A 13,801-nucleotide genomic window follows, 5' to 3' on the forward strand; every position below is an offset into this window, starting at 1 on the left:
TTAAAAAACAAAAGTGAAAGAAAGAGATGAAGTCAATTTTAGTAGTATATTTTATTTAACCCAATCTATCTAAAATATTATTCAAAAATGTGATCAATATTGAAAAAAGGTCCTAGTGACATTTTTCCTTCTATTTTTCAGAGTAAGTTTGCAAACTTAGTGTGTATTTTGCCCTTAAAGCACATCTTGATTCAGACTAACCATACTTCAAGTGCCCTGTAGGCACATGTGGCTGGTGGCTACTCTACTGGGCAGTGCAAGCTTGGACATTGGGACTTGTGCTGTTAGGCTGCTCCCTCTGGGATCCCAGCTGCCATGCTGTCAAAAGTCCAGCCCAGGGGGGAAGAGGACCCGTGAGGTAGAAACCAGACACGGTGGATAGCCCCCGCTGAGCTCCTCGCAGACAGCCAGCATTCCAATTTGCCGTCCATGGGAGTAAGCCATCTGAGAGGTGGACCCTCCAGCCACTTAGGAGCCATTCCTGCTGAGGCCACATGGAGCGGAGACGAGCTCTCCCTTTGGCGTGCTGCCTAAATTACAGAATCCTGGGCAAGCGCCTAGTTGTCGCTGTTTTAAGCCATCAGATTACGTTATGTGGTGATTTGTTAAGTAGCCCTCGCTAGATATCCAGAACAGAAGTTATCAAAGGTACCAGCTAATGGAGCATCAGTGACTTTCTTCTGTCCCTCGGGCGTGCATTCGCTGTCACTTTGCCTCGCCTGCATGCTCAGTGGGAGTCAATGGAAGACGCAGGAGAAGTAAAAGCCTCGGTCACCATCTGCACGGACTTTATAGGCAAACTCAGAAGTTCCTGCTAGGCTGCAATCCAGGCTCTGCCGCTCTATCAGTCTGCTCAAACTGCTAGCATAAAATATCACAGACTGGGAAGCTTAAACAACAGAAGTTGATTTTCTCCAAATTCTGGAGGCCAGAAGCTCAGGATCAAGGCCAGCAAATTTGGTTTCCGATGAGAAATCTTCCTGACTTGCAGACAGGTGCCTTCTCGCCGGGCCCTCACACGGCCTATCCTCTGTGTGCAAAGAGAGCTGTCTGGGTGGCTCTGTCTTATAATGACACCAGTCCTATTGGATCGGGGCCCCATCCTCCTGACCTTCTCTAACGTCAGTTACCTCCATAAAGGTCCTGTCTCCGAGTCTAGTCACACTGGGGTTCGGGCTTCAAAATACGAACTGAGGGGCGGGGCACAACTGAGTCCATAGCAGCCACTAACCTTCCATGTGGTCTTAGCCAATTCAGTTCACCTCTCTGAGTCATTCTATTGCCACACCCTTTCTCTTAAGTATGCTATGAGGAGTAGAGATTAGAGACCTGGAAGAGAGGGTGGAGAAATCATAAAATATCATGGAGGCTACCCTGGCCTTCTTTCCATCTTTGTGTATTCTGAGAACCAGTAAACGAGGCTGAGTAACACAACGACTGAATGAACAAATAGCAAAAAAAAAAAAAAAAAAAAAAAAAAAAAAAAATCAGAACTCATGAGTGGGGGAGAAAAATTATCATGATACATGAAAGAATGAAGGAAGGAATTTTGCCTACACCCAAGGATTCCTGCTGGACGTACGATGGAATCAATTCCAGCAAGTGACGAGGGGAAGGTAAGGAGGGCTGGTATGCTGGGTGCACCTACCAGGTTCCAAGGAACCTGTAAAATCTATATTTTAATATATATATACGTTCGTATCATTATTGCAGCAATGCAGCAGCCTGCTGTAGTAGGAGTGGTTAGGTTCGGTCTCGAGAGGGGGATCAAAACCTGACTGAGACATTTCAAGTCAATCAGAAGACAAGTCAGAAGGAGGAAAGGAGGGGCGCCTGCGAGGCTCAGCCGGTTAAGCGTCAGGCTTCGGCTCAGGTCATGATCTCACGGTTCACGAGTTCGAGCCCCGCGTCGGACCCTGTGCTGACAGCTAGGAGCCTGGAGCCTGTTTCGGATTCTGTGTCTCCCTCTCTCTCTCTCTGTCCCTCCCCCTCCCTCTCTCAAAAATCAACATTAAAAAAAATTTTTTTTAAAGAAGTAGGAAAGGAAAATGCTGAGACCATCCTGAGGCTCTGTTCAGTACCTGAGTGAAAGAGTTGGGGCAAAGGGAATGATGAGACAGGAAGCCGGGTAAGAGATTCTTGCATAATGCCTCGTGGAGGAAGAGGAAGATGGGGAAGGAGGTAGAAGCCGTAGCAGTGGGCCTGCCGCCAGCAGATGTGGTGACAACACCGGCGGGGCCGGCTTCCTGGGCCTGTGGCCTGAGCAGCTGCACGAGGTCCCCGCCTGGAGGGGGCACCTGCTCAGAAGGGCTCTGTGCTTGGTTAAGGCTTTGCTGTCATCCCCCCTTGAAGTTCTTCAGTTGTGATCGAGGAGCCTCACAGTTTCCCTTTGCACTGGGCCCCACAGATGATCATACAGGGTCCTGATGCGGTTGTATGAAAGCTCTCACGCACTGAGCTTCTACGACGAAGCGGCGTGGGCATCACCGTGCACACATGACGTCATCTCCATGAGATGGACCCAGCAGGACACAGGGAGAAAGCCAGTAGACTCCAGTGGCTAAGAGGTTGCGGGACAAAAAAAGAACAACAATCAGCACAGCCTGTCACAAAGAGAATGAGACACCCTGGCCGGCTGACAGTGGTCACGTTTGAGAAGGCATCCTTAGTAACAAAGAGCTGGCATCTCAATGGCCATGTCACGGAACGACGGGGTTCTGTAGTTCTTAGATTTCGCACTTGCTGCTGCTAAGCGTCTTACGTAATGTAAAGTGAATCCTAAGGTATCGTTCATTGATGGGTTCATTCATCCAACATCTGACAAACGCTCGGAATGCCGGTCTTAAGAAAGAAGCAGACCTAAGGAAGTTCATCCCTTCCTTCAGGAAGCTCTCCCTTACTGATCTAAAGCATAATGCAAGAAACAGTGTTAAGCATAGGATCTCCGACTTAGCCTACAGACCAGGAGGCCCCCTGAATCGGCCCCAAGGGGCAAGAGACAATTGGGGCTTGACTTCTAGTCTGAGTCTCTTCGTTCACCCTGCAAAGATCTCTGCTTCTGGGGCATCTCCGAAATAGTCTCCCCTCAGCCAGCACGAGGCCCCTTGTCGCCTGCAACTGCTGAATTCCGACTCCAACCCTCCCCCGCCGCCACCCTCCGGACGCACTGAGTTGGAACTCAGCTGAGCAAACACGCGCGCACAGACTCTCCGGTCGAGTGGATGTGGGGAGAGGACATGGTGTGAAATAAGAACCAAGGGTAAACTCCCACACGGTTGGAAGCAATACCGAACCATAAAACCCAAGCGCGACCGAATCAGGGCGGCAGCCGTGCACCTGCCCGGTCTAGAACGAATCGAACCAGGAACAAGGCACTTCCCCTTGTTGGAAAAGAAAGAAAAAAATACCAGTCAAAACAAAACAAAACCCTGCCCTAGAAACTGTGGGAAAAGACTTCAGGAAGTGCAGGGCCCGCTCCGATGTCTACCTCCCCGCCCCCTAAGCTTCCATAAACACTTACCATTTCATAAAAGTTACAGTTTTACACATGATTTCTAAGCTGCCAAAAAATGTACAGTGTGCGTGGCCCCCGCCGGTTCCAACATGTTTTATAAACATAACAAGCTGTAGCAGCCACCCCAGATGTTTTCACAACTTATTTTTTTTTCATAATTTAAAATCTGTTCGACCTGATGGTTTTTGTTTTTTTTTTTTTTTTTTTTGCTCCGCGCACATTTTGACTGTAAAAAAAAAAAAAAAAAGGAAACTGAAATATTATTCATGTGGTGCTATGCTGCTACACCTAATTTCTTCTCAAGTTCACACTGAACCGAAACGTCTCTAGGAACCTTAAAAAAGGCAGCAGCCGAGAAAGTGAGGAAATATGTCAAGGACTTGTAAATAAACAGCTGGCTCCCAACATATGGATTTTCTTCTATATTTTTCAGGTGCCACAGCCGCCCATCCGTATCTGCCAGCCCTACAGCTCCCGGCATAATTCAACTGTAATTGATAATGTAAGGGCAGATGGAGAGGACTGTCAGCCCCTCCCTTGCATCTCTGGGGACGCTGCAGAAATCAAAGCAGATGGCCCAACTGCATCTTCTTTATGTGTTGCTGCGAGCTCCTCTGTCTGCAGGATAATGGATCATTACGGCCTGCTGTGTACAAACACCAATATGCTTTTAAATCTGGTTCTCAAGCTTATGAAAAAGCCCCGTATTTCATATTAATTTGCGAAGCTGCACTTCACAAGGTCCACTGTTGTTAATTTATGATTTGGAAGCGGGCGGGGGAGGGAGAAGTTCGCAAGGGGAGTGCCCCACCCCCTCCTTCCTTCTCTCCCCCCCCCCATTCTGGCTCCCTCTTGGCCCTCCCCCCCACCCCCAGCCCTGCCTCCCATGCAGCCTGCAGTGGTCAGCTGAAGGGAACAGCAGATCCAGATCGGCTGCTCTGGTATTTAATGGATGGATTGGATTCCAGCAGTAGAGGGTTTGCCGAACATGCCATCGTAAGAGGAGGCTGGGGTTCAATTTCCCACCAATGGCACGGAGGACGCGGAGGAGAAAAGTCTCCAAGCTGGTCTTTCCACGCTCTCTCTCACCTCCTTCTTCTTGCCTGTCCAGTGAGAAACAGGAATAAAAGGGGAGCAGGGAAATTAGCACCCCTACCTCATCACAGTGTCCTGTGGGGAAGGGTCCACGGCACGAGCACAAAATCAGAACAGCTTTCCATGGTACCCGTGCATCCATTTGGAAGACGTTCTTTATCTCTGTCAGTTCTTAAGGGGCAAATATCTTTGACCCCCAGTTGTGTGCCACGAAATAGCCCGGGTCCGGAGGAGACCAAGGAAAACACACACCCCTACTTCTAGCAGCTCGTGGTCATAGAGAGCTCCGTTGAAAATGTGAGAAGAACACGATGGGGGTGCCAAGCTGGTGCCACACACACTCAGACAGGAACCCGGAAGTGGAACACATAAATCCTGCTCAGGGACCTAGAGGCTGTAGCCTTAGAAATAAGTTAAGACTTGACCAGGCCACAGAAAGTGCGGATGGGGGGGCTTGTAGGTTTTTATACAGTGGGGTGGAGAACCTTTGAGGAATTCTGAACTGGAACGTAGGAAAATTACATCTCTCCGTTCTGGCTCAGGGCCTCCCTTGTTCTTTGTCTCATTCCAAGGGAGTCTTAAAGCCAGCAGCACATGCGTTATTTTCCTGAGATGCCAGTAACTAACGGCTTAAGGAAGGAGTTACAACTCAAATGCCTCCAAGGATCCAGCAGGTGGATCCAAGATCATGGGCAGCTGGCCAGCTGTGTGGCCCAGGGCATGCGTGGAGGGGGGATAGGGAGTGGAGAGGCCTCCTGTTGTAGACCAAAAGCAATGGCTTCTGCTGGCTGGGGACAGCTGGGGCCTCCCGGTTGCATTCTTGCCTTTGGATATTAAAACGGGTAGCACATCGCATTCATTGCCCCATTTGTTTCTCATGGAGCACCCAGAGTCCCCCGGGGACCACACAAGAGTGAATGTCTATGAAAGAGCTGTGGGCTCTCTGCAGAGCTGCAGCGGTGAACAACAGACGAGAAGCCATTGTCACATCCTCGCTTACGCCAATGCCAACCTAGATGTCAGACACCAGCCAACGCTTACGCTTTGTTCGGATCTCACGATTTGAAACAATAAGTTCAATAATACCAACAGCTGACCAAAATGTAAAATTGGGAGGTGTCACCTGTAAGACCAGTTTCCTAGTTTCTCCCAAACAATTTTATGGAGATCTGACAAGCTTGGGCCGTGTCATCGCTGAGCTGAGTCCCAACAAGGCCCACCCTGCTCCCAGTGGCTCTGGCCTCCACCCAAGCCCACCAGGCAGGGAAGCTCGTTCTGCTTGTCCACTCACAACAGATGATCCTCTCTCTTATATTCTTTCCCGGTGGAAGTTCAACAGCCTGAAACACAGGCAGCCTTACGCTCGCAAGGCAAAAGCCTTCTTCATCGGCCTTCGGATGGTAAATACCACATCGTTAGTCTCAGAGACAAACAAATGAAAAATGAAAGAAACCAAAGCCACATATGGCAGCCCCTAAATGTGTTTTTTCTTACTCACATGAATTAATTACGCAGTAATCGTAAGTGAGACACGACGTTCATGTTCATTACCTCACAGGCTTTTTTTTTTTTTTTTTTTGGTGAAAAATATAAAATAGTTCGTGGTTTGTCACTCAACAAGCTTGAGCCCGGATGGTCTTCAATTGTCTGAAGCTGAAGGACTGTGTTCCAGCTCCCAGAACCACAACACTAGAGAAAGACACGGGGTGCGGTCTTCTTCGATGAACAGCACAACAGCACAGATAAGTTTTAAGAGTTAATATTCCCAAACCTTCCTCTCTAATCCTTTTTTTCAAAGCGTTAAAATCCTTTCTCTTTCCTTCCCTCTCCCTCAGCTTCTTTCTTTCTTTTGAAGCAGGTGGTGAGAGGGCACATCCTCGCCTTGCTCCTGATCTTAGTGGAAAGTTTCACGTTTCTCACCACGAAGTATGCGCTTAGCTGTAGGTTTGGGGAGATATTCTTTGCCACGCTGAGGAAATTCTCCTCTGTTAGGGTTTTTAGCTTCTTGTCTTTGTTTTTTTAAAGACTTTGTAATTTACTTTTTATTTTTTTTTAATGTTTATTTATTTTTGAGAGAGAGAGAGAGAGACAGACAGACAGAGTGTGAGCAGGGGAGGGGCAGAGAGAGAGGAAGACAGAATCCAAAGCAGGCTTCAGGCTCTGAGCTGTCAGCACAGAGCCCGACGTGGGGCTCAAACTCACACAGACCACGAAGTCATGACCTGAGCCGAGGTCACACATGTAACCGACTGAGCCACCCAGGCGCCCCTAAAGACTTTGTATTTTTTTTTTTAATTTTTTTTTCAACGTTTTTTATTTATTTTTGGGACAGAGAGAGACAGAGCATGAACGGGGGAGGGGCAGAGAGAGAGGGAGACACAGAATCGGAAACAGGCTCCAGGCTCCGAGACACAGAATCGGAAACAGGCTCCAGGCTCCGAGCCATCAGCCCATAGCCTGATGCGGGGCTCGAACTCACGGACCGCGAGATCGTGACCTGGCTGAAGTCGGACGCTTAACCGACTGCGCCACCCAGGCGCCCTAAAGACTTTGTATTTTAAAGCAGTTTTATGTTCACAGCAAAACTGAAAGATAAGGTGTCTCATCTACCTTCTGTCCCCACACACACGCAACCTCTCCCACTAGAGTGGGACTTTTGTGACAGCTGATGCACCTATATTGACACATCACAATCAGTAAAAGTCCGCAGTTGACAGGAGGGTTCACTTTCAGTGTTGGACATTCTATGTGTTTGGACAAACGTATAAGGACACGCACCTGCCAGTATAGCATCACAGAATACTTTCATTGCCCTAAAAACCCTCTGTGCCCTGCTTATTCATTGATTCCTCCCCGTCGCCCTGGCAGCCACTGAAGCTTTCACTATTTCCATAGCTTTGCCTTTTTCCAGAATAGTTGGAATCATATAGTATGTAGACTTTTTAGATTGGCTGTCTTCATTCAGTAATACGCATTTGACAAGCATCCACGTCTTTACGTGGCTTGATAACTCATTTTGTTTTAGCACTGAATAATATTCCAACGTTTGGATGTACCACTGTTTATCCCCTCACCGCTTCCAAGTTTTGGCAATTATGAATCAAGCTGCTGTAAACATCCGGGTGCAGGTTTTTGTGTGGACATGTTTGCCGCTCTTTGGGGTGAATACCAGGGAGAAAGGTCACCGGATCCCACGGTAAGAGTATGATCAGGTATGTAAGAAACCACCTACTGTCTTCCAAAGTGGCTGTGCCATTTACACCCCAACCAACTATGGATGAGCTCCTGCGGCTCCCCATTTGGTGTTGGCAGTCCTCTGGGTTTTGGCCATTCTAATGGATGTGTAGTGATTAAAATGGCCCTTTTCTTAGAAATAGTCTTGTGGGGGCGCCTGGGTGGCGCAGTCGGTTAAGCGTCCGACTTCAGCCAGGTCACGATCTCGCGGTCTGTGAGTTCGAGCCCCGTGTCAGGCTCTGGGCTGATGGCTCGGAGCCTGGAGCCTGTTTCCAATTCTGTGTGTCTCCCTCTCTCTCTGCCCCTCCCCCGTTCATGCTCTGTCTCTCTCTGTCCCAAAAATAAATAAAAAACGTTGAAAAAAGAAATAGTCTTGTGTAATAAGCAAAAGTTCAATTTCTTGTGCACATGTGGGCACAGCTCCTTCCCTGCCCCTCGACGTATGGTGACGCTGAGTGACAGCAACTCTCTTTACCTCATTTTCCACCTGTGTGCAAAAAGGGACAGAGCTAGAGCTGATTCATCAGCCTGTCTTCTGCCAGAGCATTCTACTAACCACTTTAGGTCTCAAAAGTTACTCCCTCACCCATCAATTCATTCAACTCACATGTATCGAATGCCTCCCACGAGTCAGATGCCTTCCTGCTCAACTTTTTTAATGATGAGCTGAATTTATCTGGTTTTAACACATGTCCATTCCTAGGCAGACATTTTATTCACTCCCTTCTCTCTTGTCTCCATTCTGGCTTGGCAAGGTAAGAAACCATGTGTACGTCCAGCTCAAGCAAATGAGGAAGAGAAGCGGGGCTAAACGGGGCTTGGGAAGACCCTTGGAAGCATATTCTGAGAGCAGATTTGGTAACCTCGCTATGGTGTCTACTCACAGAATTATGAGGGGAAACCCAATCGGTAGTCGAACCACCATATCACAAAAACTAGCTTGCACATTGATCTTATATGTTCTTTAAGGGCCTTGTGACAATACATGAGCAAGGCCTTTCTGAGTTCAAATATTGGATCTGTGCTTACTTTCTATGTGAACTTGGGTTGTTTATTCAATCCCTCTGGATCTTCACGAGGGTTGTAGAGTTGCAGAGTTGTCTGTGAAGAAACACAATAAGGCTGAACACACACATAAGACTTACCTGGCACATACCAGGTGTCATTTGTGATCATTCCTGTATTTCCAGGAACCAGGTCTCATTTTTCTGTGGCCCCCAATACGCACAGTGCTCAGAGAATATGTTTTATTTTAAACTAACTGGATTTCTGCCCTGCTTAACCCACTATTTGGATCGGGTTCTCTTCAATGGGAATTAAAAATGTCAGTGCTTACTTTTATATTCTCTAAGTGTCTCTAATGCCTTTCCCCAAACATTAGAATCATGGCTAGTGTTTGTTCCTAAAACACAAGGATTTTTAAGCTAGAAAATCCAAACGAAGCCACAAGAGATCTTGGTTTTGTGGTTGGGGGTCTCAATTGGGGAGAAAAGACAAATTCTAAATTACAGCATTGTTTGGCCAATGTGGGACAATTTCAAGGCCCTTTTGCGGGGCATTTTCTGGGGATGAGAGAATACAGGACTTTACCTTGAGCTGGTCATGAAGTCTCTGCAACCCCCCCCCCCCGGAGGCATCATCTATACTAAGACTGCACAAAGCACAGTGCTTTGTGAAAACCAGGGCATGCTTATTAAGGGCTTGGAAGGATCTTGTCAAGATTCTAGTGGCATCTCGCCCAAAAGGATGTGCACGGGTGAGAAGTATCTCACTTCCTTCTGAAACTGTGCCTCACTTTCTCTACCCATCAAATGGGATGTCTTTGCCCCATCCCATCCCTAGAATGTTCTGAAGACACATTCAAACCCATACATGAGAAAGAGCTCTAAAACACATGCATGAAATATCTCCTCCATTATTCCAGGTGAGGCAATAGGACAGTGTTTCAAAGGACACGGACACCAGGCTGGAGAGAATTAAGTGTGAAACCACTTATGCGCCTCCGGTTCTCATCTGGAAAGTGCAGACAACTCCCTTATAGGGGAGATGCCAGGACGAAGTGAGGTATGCTGACAAAGTGCTTAGCATCATGCCCGCCAGGGAATACTAACATGGTGTAAGAATGAGAATAAGAATAAGAATAAGAATAAGAATAAGAATAAGATATATGAAATGTTTTTTATGTTCCGGACATGGGATCAGATACTTTGCCTGCCTTATCCCATTTATTCCTGATACCTCCCCCGAGATTTGCATTGGTCTGATTTCCGCTTTACAGAGTCAGACACTGAAGCCTAGAAAAATGAAATAACTTTGCCCAGATTCAAACCAGGTGGGCTGATCACAACATGCAGCTCAGGAGAAAGATACTACAGTGAAACACACCATTTCCCCCCCCCCCCCCCGTCCCTGTTAGAGCCCAACCCCATGCCTATACCTTTTCCCTCTGCAAATCTACAGTGGAGCCAAATCCGCCCAATCTAGAGCCAGTGGTGCTGATGACTGGAGCCTCACTATCTCAGACTGTCCATCCAGCAGCAAAACCCAATAGCCCTGACATTCTTTAAAGTGACTCCAAGGGTTTTGTGCCCTTCAAAATGGTCAGGAACAAGGAAGGACCCAGGAATGGTCAAAGAATGGAGGAGACTAAAGACAAATAACAACGAAAGGCAACGTGGGATCCTAGATTGGATCCTGGAAGGGAGAAAAGAACACGGGGTAAACACCGGTGAAATTCACACAGGCTGGCCATTTAGTCAATAGTATTGTCCTGGCATTAATTTCCTGGTTTGGCTATTTCACCGTGATCCCCCAAGATGTTAACTTGAAAAGGAAGCCGGGCGAGGGGGGAGATGGAAACTCTCTCCTTCTACCACTTTTCTATGAATCTAAAAATAGTGCCAAGTACAAAGTCAAATTGAAAAATGTCCAGGCAACAAAGGAAGTTTGAGAAAATACTGAGAAGAGAGAAAGATCTTTCTCTCGAAGGGAAGGAGACACTCATCAGGGATCCCCTGGGGTTTGCTCTCCAAGGAACTCACATCGGCATCAGCAAGCCAGCCTGTGGGCGCCCTCCTGGCCTGGAGGCGCAAACGTTCCCACATGAGAAATTTTGCTGCTTGTCCCCAACTGCTGTAACCTGCACTAGGTCCAGGGTCAGCTTCCCAACCATTGACTCCATTCCCTCCGGCCTCAGTGAACCTGGAGCCCCCAGGTTCCTTGCTCAAATCTCCCCCTTCCCGTCTTATGTATTTATTTGCTATTGTCTATCTGTATCACCTAGCCGCAAATTCCCTGAGAATGGGGCCATGTGGCTTTCTTTGTTCAGTGTCATACCCCAAGAGCCCAGCAGTGTCTCGCAAAAAGTAGGTGCTTGATGAACGCTGATAGGACTATTTTTCATTTACAAGCGGCTGCTGGCAGTTCATAAGGTCCTGCCACAAATCTGACCGGTGCCCCCAGCAGCCCAGTGAGGTGATTGGAAGCTGAGACACCAAGAGATGAGGCCAAAGTCACACAGCCAAGGAGGAGCCTGCACTCCAGCTCAGAGCTTCTGACCCCCCAGTGTTGTTGGCTTCCCTCAAACAGCATCAGGTAAGGTCGCCATGACCAAGTGCTGCTCAACTTCCAGCACTTTCTGCCAGACACCTGGTGAGGTGGCTGCTGATCACAGCCAGACGCCAGATCCCTTCTTTCCTCTTTACCATGTGCCAACATGTGTCTTCGATGCATGAATGAGTTGAGCTGGTGTTTTTTTCCCCAGCGAGTAGAAAAGCATCTCCCCTCCTTTCACAAGCTTTCCAGAATCAGCATCATTGCACTGTAAAAGTCCCAGGACACTGCATATCATAATGTCTCGTATCCCTGGAGAAGAGTGCCCTCTATTCTTAACTCGCCCTCATTCTCATTGTTCCCCAGCTCAATGGCATTTATTAAGGCAATTTATCACAGATGAATAGGTATCTAAGCAATGAGTCTCAAAGGCAGGGACTCACTGTTTTTTAAGTCAACAGATTCAGTGGTCATCTCCTTAATTGGTACTGACCTTGCCCTTTCTGAATAGTGGGTCAGGGCACTCCTTGAAGACTTCATGTATTAGAAAAAAAGTCAGAAGCGCCCCTGACTGAAAGAAAAACTCCAGGGGCGCCTGGGTGACTCAGTTGGTTAAGCGATCAACTCTTGATTTAGGCTCAGGTCATGATCTCATGGTTTGTGAGATCGAGCCCTACACTGGGCTCTGTGTGGTCAGCACAGAGACTGCTTGAGATTCTCTCTCTGCCCCTCCCCTGCTCATTCTTTCTCTCTCTCCTCTCTCTCAAAATTAAAAATAAAGGAAACTTAAACAAAAGAAAAAAATTCTAAGATTAGACGGATATGTCCATCCTACCCCCTGCCACCTTTGACCGAGAGCCTCTGATGAAGGGGCAATGCCAGAGCTTAGATGAATGAGATGCTATCAACTGGTCTTGACCAGCTGTCACCGGGAGGAAGCACTAGAAGCTGGTAGTCCAATGATCTACCCAGTCTGAGTTTTTAAATCAGCACCAACCTATAAACTATCACTATGAAACTGCACACCAGTTCCCCACGCATTGTTTCAACGTCTTTGCTCAAAGTTCCCATTCAGATTCCACTGTCTTCAGTTCATAGGTGAGGAAACGGAGACGTGGAGAGAGAACATGACTCGCCCAAGCATGCAGGGGAGGCACCAAGATGGAAGCCTTGGTTTTTGTGTGTGTCCTTCTGAGAGATTCTTGGTCTCTTTGGGCTGCTATAATACAACACCACAGGTAGAGTAGCTTATAAATAACAGAAATTTATTTCTTCCGCTTCTGGAGGCTGGATGTCTCCGATTTAAGTGCCCGCATGGTCCAGCATGATTGCATTCTGGTGAGTGGACTCTCTCTGGTTCATAGATGGTACCTTCTTGCTGCGGGGCTAAAGACCTCTGCAGAATCTCTTTTACTAACACTGTTAACGGAGGCTCCACTCCCATGACCTAATCATCTTGCAAAGACCCCCACCTATGAATACCATCATGTTGGGGGGTAGGATTTCAACACAGGAATTTTATGGGGATCCACCCATTCAAACCATGGCAGACAGCATGAGCTCTGGAATCAGACGGCTAGCATTTTTATCCCGGGAGCTATGTTCCCGACCTGTGTGGTCAGTCCTGGTATTTAACACCACTATGCCTCAGTTTCATCATCAGTGAAATGGGGATGGTAAACGTACCTAGCTCAAAGAAGACAGCACATACAAAAGGCTCAGTATAGAACCTGGATCACAGACAGCAGTCAGTTACTGTCAGCTTGCACTCCTCTTCTTGTCAGTACTATTTTCTCTGGGTAACTGGCCCAGAGTAAACAGGATTGTAGACTTAAGGAGCTCCATGAGTCTGTACGAGATGGTTACTGGTCTGAGGGCCCACTGTGTGAGCCGATCAAGTTCTTATCCTATTTACAATAAAAGAAGGCTAAGGTTTTGCTCTGTGGTGGTTTCTCCCTAATTTCTGTGGGCCAACCTTATAGGCGAGCTCCTCCTCTGATAAGGCTTACATAATAGTGGAGAAACTAAGCTCTCTCAATCTTAAAACACAATTTCTTTTCATAGAACTTTTTTTTAACGTTTATTCATTTTTTGAGAGACAGAGATAGACAGAGCATGAGCAGAGGAGGGGCAGGGAGAGAGGGAGACACAGAATCCGAAGCAGGCTCCAGGCTCCGAGCTGTCGGCACAGAGCCCGACTCGGGGCTCGAACCCACGGACTGTGAGATCATGACGTGAGCTGAAGACGGATGCTCAACCGACTGAGCCACCCAGGCGCCCCATTTTTCATAGAACTGCTTTTACAGAAAGGCGACATAATTCAGCTGTGATAGAGGGGTGCAGAATCAAGCATGTGTTGGATACCTAAATCCAACTACGCACGCTCTCTCTTGAGATAATTCAAAA

This window comes from Panthera pardus, unplaced genomic scaffold (genome assembly GCF_024362965.1).
Source record: "Panthera pardus isolate Hobbes unplaced genomic scaffold, ASM2436296v1 HiC_scaffold_18, whole genome shotgun sequence".
NCBI lineage: Eukaryota > Metazoa > Chordata > Mammalia > Carnivora > Felidae > Panthera > Panthera pardus.